The following is a 12,554-nucleotide window of genomic DNA, read 5'->3' as shown; positions in this document are numbered from 1 at the left end:
TCTGACAAGCATACTTTAACATCATACAGATGCAATGTCCAACCAGACTCAGGCAATACACCGCGTCTAACTAGTTTTCAACTATTCTCTGAAGAAGAGGTATTAGCGGTACTGAACACAGTCAAATCTGGTTCCCCCTCGGACCCCTGTCCCCACTTCGTGTTCTCCAAAATCGCTCCCCCACTCTGTTTTCTCGTCACCCAACTCTTCAATAAATCGCTTACCACCGCGTCTTTCCCGGAAGCCTGGAAACACGCATCTGTGACCCCCTTTTGAAGAAAGCAGGATCCGAAATCTCCAATCCGGAGAATTACAGACCGATCTCCCAGCTCCCCTATCTCTCCAAAGCTTTGGAGAAATTGGTCAACACACAACTGACCCGGTATCTGGAAAATAACTCTCTCCTGGATCCCTCCCAGACTGGTTTTAGAGCCAACAATAGCACCGAGGCAACGTTGCTGGCAGTGTCGGACAGTATCAGATGCCACACAGATCGAGGGGGATCGGTGGCTCTGATACTGCTTGACCTGTCAGCGGCGTTTGACACGGTATCACACGATTGCCTACTAAACACACTCCTGATTAAAGGAGTGCAATATACAGCATTGAATTGGATTAGCTCTTTCGTCAGCAATTGTACCCAGGCAGTGCATATGGGTCAGTTCTACTCAAAACCTTACCCCATCGGCTGTGGGGTCCCACAGGGGGCCTTGCTGAGCCCCACTCTTTTCAATGTCTATATTTCTTCTCTTGCTGACATTGGAAGGAAGTGGGGCATTGGCATATGCTCTTATGCCGATGACACACAGCTGATGGTGACAATGGATGAAGGGCCTGAGACAACAAAAAAAAAGCTACACGATTGTCTCTCTGAGATGGCCCAATGGATGCACAACCACTGCTTAAAACTAAATGCCGGCAAATCGGAGATTCTCCTGTTCGGGGGAGCAAAACTTATATGGAACGCCACATGATGGCCACCCTCATTGGGATTAGCCCCAACCCCAAAACAACACGCCAGAAACCTAGGCATCATCATGGACGACACCCTGTCCATGAAGGACCACATACAATCACTCTGGGGCAAGGACTTTGCAATACTCAAACTTCTTGCAAAGATTTTCCCTTGGATACCCCTGGACTGCCGACGCTCAGTCACTCAAGCTCTACTGGTTAGCCGCCTAGACTATGGCAACGCATTATTTGAAGGGATGAACGAACAACTCTTTTCCCGCCTACAGGTCTTGCAAAATCAGGCAGCCAAACTGGTCTGCCATAAAGGCAAGCGAGACTCAGCATCAGAATGCCTCAAGAAACTTCACTAGCTACCGATGCGCCAGAGGGCTACCTTCAAACTACTCTGCCATGCGCACAGAGCTCTTTATAAAACTGGCCCCACAATTCTCCAAGGGAAGATTGACTTCTACGTTCCCAATAGGAACCTAAGATCGAGTCAATCAGCTCCGGCTAAACCCAAGCGCATTCACAAAAAAAAGAACAGGCGGACACGCCTTCTCATACCTGGCAGCCAAAAGGTGGAATGATCTACCTGCTGACCTAAGACATACCATAAACTATCTTCAGTTTCGCCAAAAACTAAAAACTCACCTCTTCCCTAAAACATAACCCCCCAGCAATGCCCTCAGTAGTCTCTCTCGATTTACAGCGCCGTGATATCCCATGGGATGAGTGTTGCGCTTTACAAATACCGGAAATAAAATAAATAAATCTCAGATTTGGACTTTTTGTTATAGGGGAAATCACACAATCATCCAAAACTATGAGGTCATCTCTGGGGTATAATTTATGTGACTACCACAAATAAAGTCTAGCTAACATTATTTGCTCTGCTGCTCTGTATAAGGTACTTTGCTCCGGTAGCCGTTAACACACATTTTAGGACGTAAGCAAAAGATAGTCTAACAATGCATTAATGTGCTACTTCAATTCCACAGACAGTTTTTATGTGCTAAATTTCGAATGTTCATGGGTCTTGCTAAAAACGAACTAGAGAAACAAAATCAATAAACTGTAACTTTTAATCATTGAGTGTTGAATCACGTTAGTGCTCTAAATGCACATAATGTGTTTTAAAATGTATAAATGTTTATTTTATCTTCTTTAAATTCTTCTTTATAGATGAGTACATATTTATTGCATTATTTTAAGTTTCTTGGATTTTTCTAAATTGAAACTGGAAAAACCAAAACCAATAAGGTACAACTTAACTTAATATGTATGCACTCAATGTCCATAGTTTGTAATATTCAGAAATTCTTCTTTATTTCTTTAAGTTTCTGTTACAGATTATACCATTTTTTTTGTCAGACCTATAAAATTACTCCACACTACAAATGGAAGTAATGGACTCTAAACCTTTCATTTCGTATACATTTAGATTTGCCTGTCTAGAAGGAAGTGAAACAGTTTGGTACTGTGCCATCCGAATCAACCCAATGATGTGTGATGCAAGATAGTTACCTAGAAGAGCACATGAAAAGGATTGTACAAATTTGTGTGTAACCTCTCATTGTCTGGGTAATATATGTTTCATCTGTTTCATATTGATGATTATCACTCATATTAGAAGCTTGTAGCATGATGAACAAAAAGACAAAATACTACTCTTCCACTGTTAACTGCTATTTGGGGCTGAGAGTAAAACAGACAAATGGGCTCACACATTCAATCTTCAGCTGAGGCTATAGTGACCTGAATTCTACAGAAACTTCAAATAACATTAAGTATGTAATGTATACTTTAAAGGTTCAGAATAAATGATCATTTTATGTGAACTCCATATTAGCAGAGTTCCTCTTCTATTCTATTACCTGCTCTTTTTCCCTAATGTGTTGAATTTGGTTACCGGTAAATCAGATGGCCAAAGACATCAAAGCAAAACCAAAACAGTGATGGTTTAGTTTTAGTTTAGTTTAGTTTAGTTTATTTTTACATAGTTAATTAAAACATTTGCAATATTGCCAGTACAACATTCCTAGAACATATGTGTTTAAATCCAATAAAAGAAGCCTAAGAGAGAAGGTTCATTACAATTTAAAATCATAGTTCAGTTGTGCTATTTAGAGAGAGTCATTGATCGCTGGATGCGGTAATGTGCATCTCTCAGATTTTCCTTACTCCAGCCATGCTTGCCCATTTGTCGCATCTTTCAAGTGGACTCTCCTTTTTACAAGGTTTGTCCCTATGCTGCTGGTAGGCATCCTTGATAAGGTTTTGCTAAGTCCTTTTACCCTTCTGCTGGTAAGCTTGTGGCAGCAGGCTTTTTAGACCATTTTTCTGGCCATTTTTTGTTCAGCGACCGTAAGAAATTTTACCAATCTGCAGTTTAGTTGAATGTTTGTTGGATTTAAGCAGGCCAGCACTGCTTGCCTCCTGGTGTGGATGCCTTTCTGCTTAAGGGGTTCTTTAAGGAGCTGTTGCCGTGCTTGGTGCAGTACTTCACATAGGCAGATTAAATGAAGAATATCGCCATTGTTGATGGGATAATAAATAGTTGCGCAAATCAAAGAGGTTTGATTTAAGTTTCCACTATTTATTTAAGACAACAGCAATGCACTGGGTGTATTGCGTAATTGAAATTCTCTCCTTTCATGCATTTCACATTGTACTCCATTACATCACAACCTTATAAACGGTAGATGTGGTGAACAATCACAGCTCTTAGTTTCAGAATACAGAATGTTTTAAAATAGATATTTTCGAATTTCTTCACTAGTATAGTGATGAAGAAATTATTCCAAAAGTATAGTTCTAAATATTTTGCCTACTGGACTGTGGTTCATAGATTTGTTTTTCAAATGCAGGTCTTTAGGGTGGAGGTATTTAGTAGGTCCTCATCTATTTTAGGCTTACACTCAACACATCATACTTTACCTTCCCCTTCCATTTTTTCATTTATTAACTGCAGGCTCTCACAAGTATAACTGTATTTCTTCATTACTGCATACTGTTGTGAAACCTGGTATTTCATCCAAAATGCTAGCTATCTTTGGATCCTCCACTGATCCACAGTTCTCTTTTATAAGTAAGGAAGATAGCACAGTATTTGCCTCCATAAATAACGGGGCCTCTCCCAAATAAAATCTGAGAAATGCCTGGGGTATTCTATAAAATGTATGTTGCTGAACAATCTAAACGGTATGTAGGAGTAAATGCAGATCCTCTGTAATTCACAGTGACATCCTGGTCTTCCCCCTCTGGTCTACACCTTCCTGTCTATTCCCTCAGGAACCCATCTCTCTCCTCCCTATGTCCTCCTGAACTCATTCATGCCCCCCTTTCAGCTGAGCAGAAACATTTCATTGAAGACATCATAGGAGATTAGCACAAGCTAACACCAGAGACTTTATCATTACATTACTCACACAGAGTTTGTGACACAGAACCAATCTAAGTTGTGCAGACCTGAGTAGCTTTGAGATAAACTGTGGACCAGGATTACTCCTGACTGTAGCAGTTTCTTTTCTTTATATATTAATACTGAGACCCACACATGCGTTACATACTCATGACCTACATTGACCTAGATTTTTCACTTCTCAGCCATGGTAGTCTCACTGACATAAACGGCTGACACTCCCAGTGAATCATCTCCAGAAAGCAAGCTACCACATTCTTCAGAGAAGTAGAGCTGATACACATAGTAATAGAGAATATTCTAAACACTATACGGCAGACCAAGACAGAAGATAGAACACTTTCTTGTGGTGTGGCTGTGCTGAACCATTGATTCTTCTTCTTGGGTGAAAGACCTATTTAAACTAATGATGATTCCAGTTACTATTGGCCTGGTCTTAGGGGCATTATCCGGTATCTATGATGTTGTAAAAACCTGCAATGCATTGATGGTTCCCTAGACATCCTTCACAGTGGCAGATTACAGGGTCAGAAATGTGAATCTGTGCAGGTTTAACCAACACATATTGTGATAATTGTGATAGTGCTAGCTTGGAAATGAAACTGGCCATGGTGTTCTACACTGAATCGCACCCACAGAAATTCTTGCTATCACAGCTCTAAAAACAGGTGAAGTCATGATATTCTTAAATCTCATTAGAGATAGCTTCAGCTGTCTGTAAGCGCTCATATCATCCAAAAAGAAAAAAGAAAATGGATTAAAAAGAGAATACAGAGAGGAGTTTTGACTCCACCACTCTCTTGTCCAGCCGTTAATTAGTAGCTGATTTGTGTAAATTTGCACACAGGAAAGGGTGAACTCTCTCTATTTGTCAACCTTTGCTTCAGGAATAAATGAATCAGCATACTGTGGTAACATCTAACATCATACAGGCATGATTCACAAAGGGAATTTACATATTTTAGTAAGTTTACATTTTTGCAGTATCCGACTCTTTTGTAGTTTGTCCAGGACTTCACATAGCAAGCCACTGGTACTGCAACATCCTCCCATAGAAAATAATGTCGGTGGGGGCTTACTAGAAAAGAGTAAGTTACTACAAAAGTGCAGTTTGTAGCACTCATGGGTGGTACTATTAGGGTCGGGGATCATGGCAGCCAGCTAATACATCGGCCGCAAGCTTGCATATCTACGACTTCACAATACAGCGCTTACAGATAATCTCTAGATAACCTTACTTTATCTTGGGGCCTTTACTTTCGGGCACTTGTGCTCCTATTTTGCACCTCTTTTGACCCTCTGTTTTAGTCTCCCCAGCTACATGCGGGGTTGGTGGCAATCACGATGGCAGACGCAGGCTCTTCCAGGTTGTTTGCTGCCTCTCAGATTTGCAGTGATAGGATTGTGGTCACCTGCATTGGCTTCCAGGGGCTCCCGGCATAGGTGCAAAGGTTTCAGATTACCCCGTGTGACATTTTCAGAATTTCAGTGAAATTATGAGTGACATTTCAACGACTTTGAGTGACACTTTCTCGCAAGTAAAAATAATGCAATAAAGAGGAGGGAGACTTCTAAATATCAGAAATGATAGACATTTGAGCAACAAAAAACTCCAAGAAGTTCTTGAAACTGCTGCAGAGCACCATAAATGGAAGGGCACTAACCCTAGGGCTTCTTCCTGTAACCTGATTGTACTGTAAACAAATGCTTAACTATGATAATAAACAAGTCTTTCAGTGGCAGTACTTTGTTAAAGTTATGTGTACATATGCTGACACATGCACAGTTAAATATAAAGTACTTCCTGGATGCAACAGATTGTCATTTGCATAAAATCAATCATATACTTTTTAATGTCCATATGTACATAATGTCTAGATCAAGCACCACACCTGCCCAACTAGTTAGACATGTGCTGAGGAAGTTCTGGTGCTTTGGCAACAGCAACAATTCTGGGAACAATTCCGGGGAGGAGACCGGGCCGAGGTTAGGGCATATGAGGCAGGAAAACATTGGACCTGGCAGGTGGGATATCTGTTGCTGGGGGCAGCAATGAAGCCCTGGCCTCTTGCTCCTCCTTCCTAATGATGCTGCAGTTGGAGCATGCATCATCACTTCAAGGCCTCTCTCTCTCTCACGTGGTGGGAGTCTACCCACCAGCCCAAACAGAATGTGTGGGAGGACGGGCAGGCTGAACCAAAAGCAACCCTGGGCTGGCCTTCTGTGTTGTGCTGGTGGGGGCAGGTGGGGCCTCCTCCTCCCTTGTAAATGATCATGCTGTTATTGCTTAGCAACTGGACCCCAGGACCTCTCTCACTTGGTCTCTCAGACCGTCCCAGCCCCAACAGGATGCGTGAGCAGAGGAGCCTCAAGTCAACACAGTTGCCAGTCAGTGTGTTGCTAGGCGGGCTGTCAGAAAAACAACACAGACTAGTTATAGTACACAACATATAGCAGCCCCCCCAGATTCTGCCTGCTAAATCTAGAGAGAGAGCATGATGAGAGAACTGAGGGGCCTCTGAGGGATCTGACATGCGTCGGGACAACCCCCCCCCCCTTGTGGGAGACAGGATGAGAGAGAGAATAGAGCCCTGGCAAAACACGCATCACCCGTGTCACTGAAGATAAACCCTCTCGGTATGTACATGATTACTTGCACCATGATTTTATAAATTAAGCACAGTGTGTAAATGATATGTAATGTGACATCACGCTCAACAATCAATCAATCAATCAATCATGGATATTTGTATTGCACGCTACTCACCCGGTAGGGTCTCAAGGCGCTGGGGGGGGGGGGGGGTCCGCTACTGCTCGAAGAGCCAGGTCTTGAGGAGTTTCCTGAATGAAAGGTGATCCTGGGTCAGTCGAAGGTGGATGGGGAGGGAGTTCCATGTCTTGGCCGCCAGGTAGGAGAAGGATCTTCCCCCGGCGGTGGCTCTACGGATGCGTGGTACTGCGGCGAGGGCGAGGTTGGTCGATCATAGCTGGCGGGTGGGTGCGTAGAAGGTCAGGCGGTTGTTGAGGTACTTGGGGCCCAGGTCGTGAAGGGCCTTGTGTGCGTGGGTGAGGAGCCTGAACGTGATCCTCTTGCTGACGGGGAGCCAGTGCAGGTCTCTCAGGTGTCCGGAGATGTGGCTGTGTCAGGGGACGTCCAGGACGAGTCGTGCGGAGGCATTCTGGATGCGCTGCAGTCTTTTCTGAAGTTTGGCTCTGGTTCCGGCGTAGAGGGTGTTTCCGTAGTCCAGTCGGCTGGTGGCGAGTGCCTGGGTAACCGTCTTCCTGGTTTCGGTGGGGATCCATCGGAAGATCTTACGGAGCATGCGCAGGGTGTTGAAGCATGATGATGAAACGGCGTTGACTTGTCTGGTCATCGAGAGGGAGGAGTCCAAGATGAAGCCCAGGTTGCGTGCGTGGTCCTTTGGCTTGGGAGTGGTGCCCAGGGCAGGGGGCCACCAGGAGTTGTCCCAGGCGGAGGGTGATGATCCCAGGATGAGGACTTCCGTCTTCTCGTCATGGTTTGAGTGCGTTGAGGGTGGCGGCGTCATAGGTCCGTTGCGTGGGCTGGTATCCCCAGGGGCCAGGGGTCCTGGTGCTGGTCGCAGTCCAGGCACGGATGGGCGCAGACGGGCTTGCCTTTGGCGCGCCATCGGCGCACAATTGGCGCGCCCGCTGCGCGTGAACGCTGCGCTTACGCGCGGGCTCCATATGAGGCGAAGTGGGAGGGAGGAGCAGCTGGGAGGCGGGAGCGGGCGGCCAAAGGGGGCGGTCAATTATAACATTTAATTAGTTAAATAAGATTATCAGACTGATTTAGCTACAGACTCAGTCACAGATTCATGGAATTATAATTGTCCAAAAGCTGATGCGAGTTAATTACAAACAGAGTGGGTCACGGCTAGTGCTTTCAATGACGGTGCCCAACATAACGCTCAGAAGGATGACAAGACACAGCAGCCCTGTCTGCAGATTACTGTCTTAAATAAATTAAAGGATCGGATCTTGCAGTGCTTGCTCCACCGTCCGATGCGGATACCCAGCCATGCCGCAGCCTGAGCTGGCAAACATTAATATTAACTATTGGTGCGTGCCCTGCAATTAGGGGCTAAATGAACAACACTTGGCTGGGTCTGCTGCTTCAACTATCTACGCCGCGGTTATTCTGAGCTGCACACTGTTTGAGACTCTCACTCAGTCTCTGTGTCACAACAGCAACACTAATACTAAAGTCAGTGGCAGGCAGGCTGACTGGTCAAAGAAGTGCTTACTTACTTGTTGTTCAATTTATGTAGTCTGTATCACAGTCAGTCCTGGCAGGCGCTAGACTCACTCTCTGAACACGACGGCGAGTTCAGTCCTGGCGAGCCGGCCGCACCCGGTCGCGGCGGCCGCACAACAGCACTGCAGCTCTCCCCACAGTGACCGAGGTCTCTCATGCGTGGCCATGATTACTGAGAGAGTCAGTGTCAATGCTGCTTTCTGATCCAATGCCGGGTTATAATATGCGCAAAAACTAACACAGCTGAGCACAACTCCTCAGTTGAATCCCCCGCAGCTTAATCATGCCCGACCTCAGTTCCTTGCTGTTCCCCCCTTGACGGAACAGCCAATAGTACGCAACCACTTCAGGCAGAACCCGCCTGGGTCTCATAATGGGCAGACGCAGGCTGACCAGTCAGAGTGACTCACTTTTCCTTTACAGCCATGCTGCGGCGCGGTCGGGAATTTCATTGCTGCCAGGCAGAGCAGGGTTATAATACATGCTACATTGTAGCACTTGTCTCAGCCAGCAAGACAAGATCATTAACTGTTTAATACTGAGTCTGCTGGCTAGTCCGGGGGGAGCTGCAGAGCCGGTGTGCCCACTAGCTGGCTGGTACAGCAGAGTCAGTGAGACAGTGAGCGGCATTAAAATGTGTGACAATGCATTTCAGGGAGGTGATGCAGAACACTACACTGAAATTCTTTAGAATCATACCTGATGTGTGATATTTGGCAGGCCGGTCCCGGGCAGAGTCAGTACATGCCGGTCGGAGCTTCAGGTTAGTCCAAACCATGTAGACACTGAATTCCCAAGGAGGCAGAGCAAGAAAACCCATATGACCTCAAGGAAAGCCAGCAAATCTTGCACTCAGAATAAATCAAAGCTCCAGACACAGATTAAACCGCCCTGCATGACAGGGGCTGCAGGAACACAATCAAGAGACAAAACAATGGCTGACTTCACAGAGGCAATTTAAAAAAAATGACTTCTGCTAGTTACAGACCAGGGAAAATCAGGTATGCTCTAAGGAGCAAAATTAAGTTAAAAAAGTTTTTCGCAAAACAACCATGTGAAGAAAGTAAGGGCTATAACACGAACTTAAAGAAACCTTCTACTTTCTGCCCTTCCAGTGGCACAGTTGGTCCAGAGGTCGCGGTCTTTGAGAATAAAGTCCTAGAAGAAATTGGGAAGATTGAAAGAGATACAAAAGGAAATGGTTTCAAGAACATGACAAAAGCGGACTGGGAGGCTATGAAATCGCTCCAGAACAACAATAACATAACAATAAAAAGCGCTGATAAAGGCGGAGCCATCGTCATATTAAACACCTGTGACTATGATGCTGAAGTACGGCGCCTACTCAATATGAGAGCCAATTACCAACCTATACAAAAAGATCCTACACCCGAACTGATGAAAATAATAAAAGAACTTGTCAGTGGAGCTAAAGAGAAACAGTGGATAAACGTGAAGGAGGCAGAGTTCCTTATAAATACTAATCCCAGAACCCCAGCCTTTTACATCCTTCCGAAGATACATTAGCCGGCCAGGCCTCCGCCAGGCCGGCCTATTGTATCCGGAATCGAATCAATACTGGAACCTTTATCACAGTTCGCTGACTACTTCCTTCGCGAGTCTGTGGTAACCCAAAAATCCTATGTCAAGGACACAATGGACATTTTAAATGTCCTTACTGAGATGACATTCGATCCTAGTACAGAATATATTGTGACCATCGATATCGAGTCGTTATACTCGTGCATACCTCAAGATGCGGCATTAGTAGCAACGGCGAGGGCACTTGCCAAACAGGAATGGTTTTACGATGCCCCCCAGAGCTTTGTCATGCAATGCGTCGAACTAGCGCTCACGCGTAACTTTTTCAGTTACAAGGACGACCTGTTCCTGCAAGTGACGGGAACGTCTATGGGAGCCACAATGGCTCCCAGCTTGGCCTGTATTTATGTAGGCCAATTTGAGGAGCACATCATCGAAGCTGAGAGCAATCCCTTTAAAGATCATATTCGCCTCTGGAGGCGATATATAGATGATGTGCTCCTCGTGTGGACAGGTGATGAAACGTCCCTTCTCCAGTTCCTGGATTGGTTGAATACACAAGATATGAGCCTCCGCTTTACTTGGAATTACCATCATACCAGTGCAGTCTACCTTGACCTTGATATCGAAGCAGCGGAAGGAGGGTTCTGTACGAGTGTTCACCAAAAACCCACTGACAGAAATTCTCTACTCTCGTATCAGTCATATCATCCGAGAGCACTCAGAGACAATCTACCTGTGGGGCAATTTTTAAGATACAGGCGCAACTGCTCCTCCACAGAAACATACAATGAACAAGCTGAAGTGTTGAGTGAGAAATTGGCAGCCAGAGATTACCCACGCAGAGTCATCAAACAAGTGCAAAAGAGAGCCCTAAATACACCCAGGGCGGCACTGCTGGAGACTCAAAGAAAAGAAAGAACAGACTGTCTACCTGTGGTCATGACTTTTGACCCCATGGCCACCAAGATTCGCCAATCCATCAGGAAACATTGGTCCTTGTTGTCTACGGGAGACTTCAAGATGCCGCCTCCACGTTTCGCCTTTCGGAGAGCTGGCAATTTGAAGGATAAACTAGTCCACACCAGGACTAATGTAAGAGTTGAGAATGAAACGACAACCATCCCAAAGGGACATTTCCCTTGTGGAAATTGTTCGGTGTGCCCTTTGACAAAAAAAGCCACCGCAGTGACATTACAATCTGGCAAGACGTGGACACTCAATCACTTTAGTAATTGCAACACTTCCAATGTTGTATATAGACTAAGATGTGAATGCGGGTTGGAGTATATTGGACTCACTACGCGTAAAATCAAACTACGTATCCAAGAACATGTCAGCACAATTAGGATTGGGAAACTGACTACCAAACTGGTTCAGCACTGCCATCGTAACAAACACACCTTCACTTGGGTGGTATTGGAAAGAGTAATGGGTGACGTTCAGACCATAGAGAGACGTTTGATTACCAAGGAGGCACGCTGGATATACCAAGAGCATAGTGAGCAGAGAGGACTTAATGAGCTCTTGGAGTGGAACAAGCTGCGTTGAGATAAACGGTGTGAATGCTCCTTGGCTCAGTCAATTGCTATATCCCGTATACATCTCCCAAATTAATACATAAGGAGATGATGGAACAGTACATGAGAATGGTACCACCTATAGCAATAAAACTCATTCTATACACTCCCCATACACCATTCCAATATGGCCCCCACGTGATTCATAAAGTTACTTGATCTAGGTGCTCAACCTTGAACCACAATATGAAGACCACAAGATAATGCATATTGCATCTAGTGTACATTCACATATGTGCATACTATGAGTCCGCCCACGTCGTGGCGTAATGAGTAACTAAACACAGCCAAAAATTAAAAAAAAAATCCTTAACTCCAAAAGTTAAATATAGAACAACATTTTTTCTTTAATAGGGAATAGAATTTGTGGGCGTGTAGCGCTAAAAAACTCGGAGCGCTTTTGTCCTTGCCCCTCGAGAAATATTACATTTATTGGGAGCCACCGCGTTCTCGTCATAGAACCCCATGAATTTAACACTGGGCCATGTAAACGGGCCCGACCTGACATGGCCGCGGGTTCCATGTGACAACAGGAACCAATCAGTCGAGATCATTGTCGGCCAATGAGAGACCCCGAAAATCGGCACTGTCGGCCAATGAGAGATCCCGAAAGTCGGAACTGAAAAACACAAATAGAACAGTTCCAACACTCGTTTGGCGTTCGAGTAATGAGAAGACGCCGAACGATTATTCTCCACGGGTGAGATCGGAGGGTTTTGTTGATACGGGGAGAATCTTTGCTTACTGTATTATTAAGCATTATGGTTGCGCTGTA

Source organism: Lissotriton vulgaris, chromosome 1_1 (assembly GCF_964263255.1).
Source record: "Lissotriton vulgaris chromosome 1_1, aLisVul1.2, whole genome shotgun sequence".
Lineage (NCBI taxonomy): Eukaryota > Metazoa > Chordata > Amphibia > Caudata > Salamandridae > Lissotriton > Lissotriton vulgaris.
Note: the sequence above shows the minus strand (reverse complement) of the source record.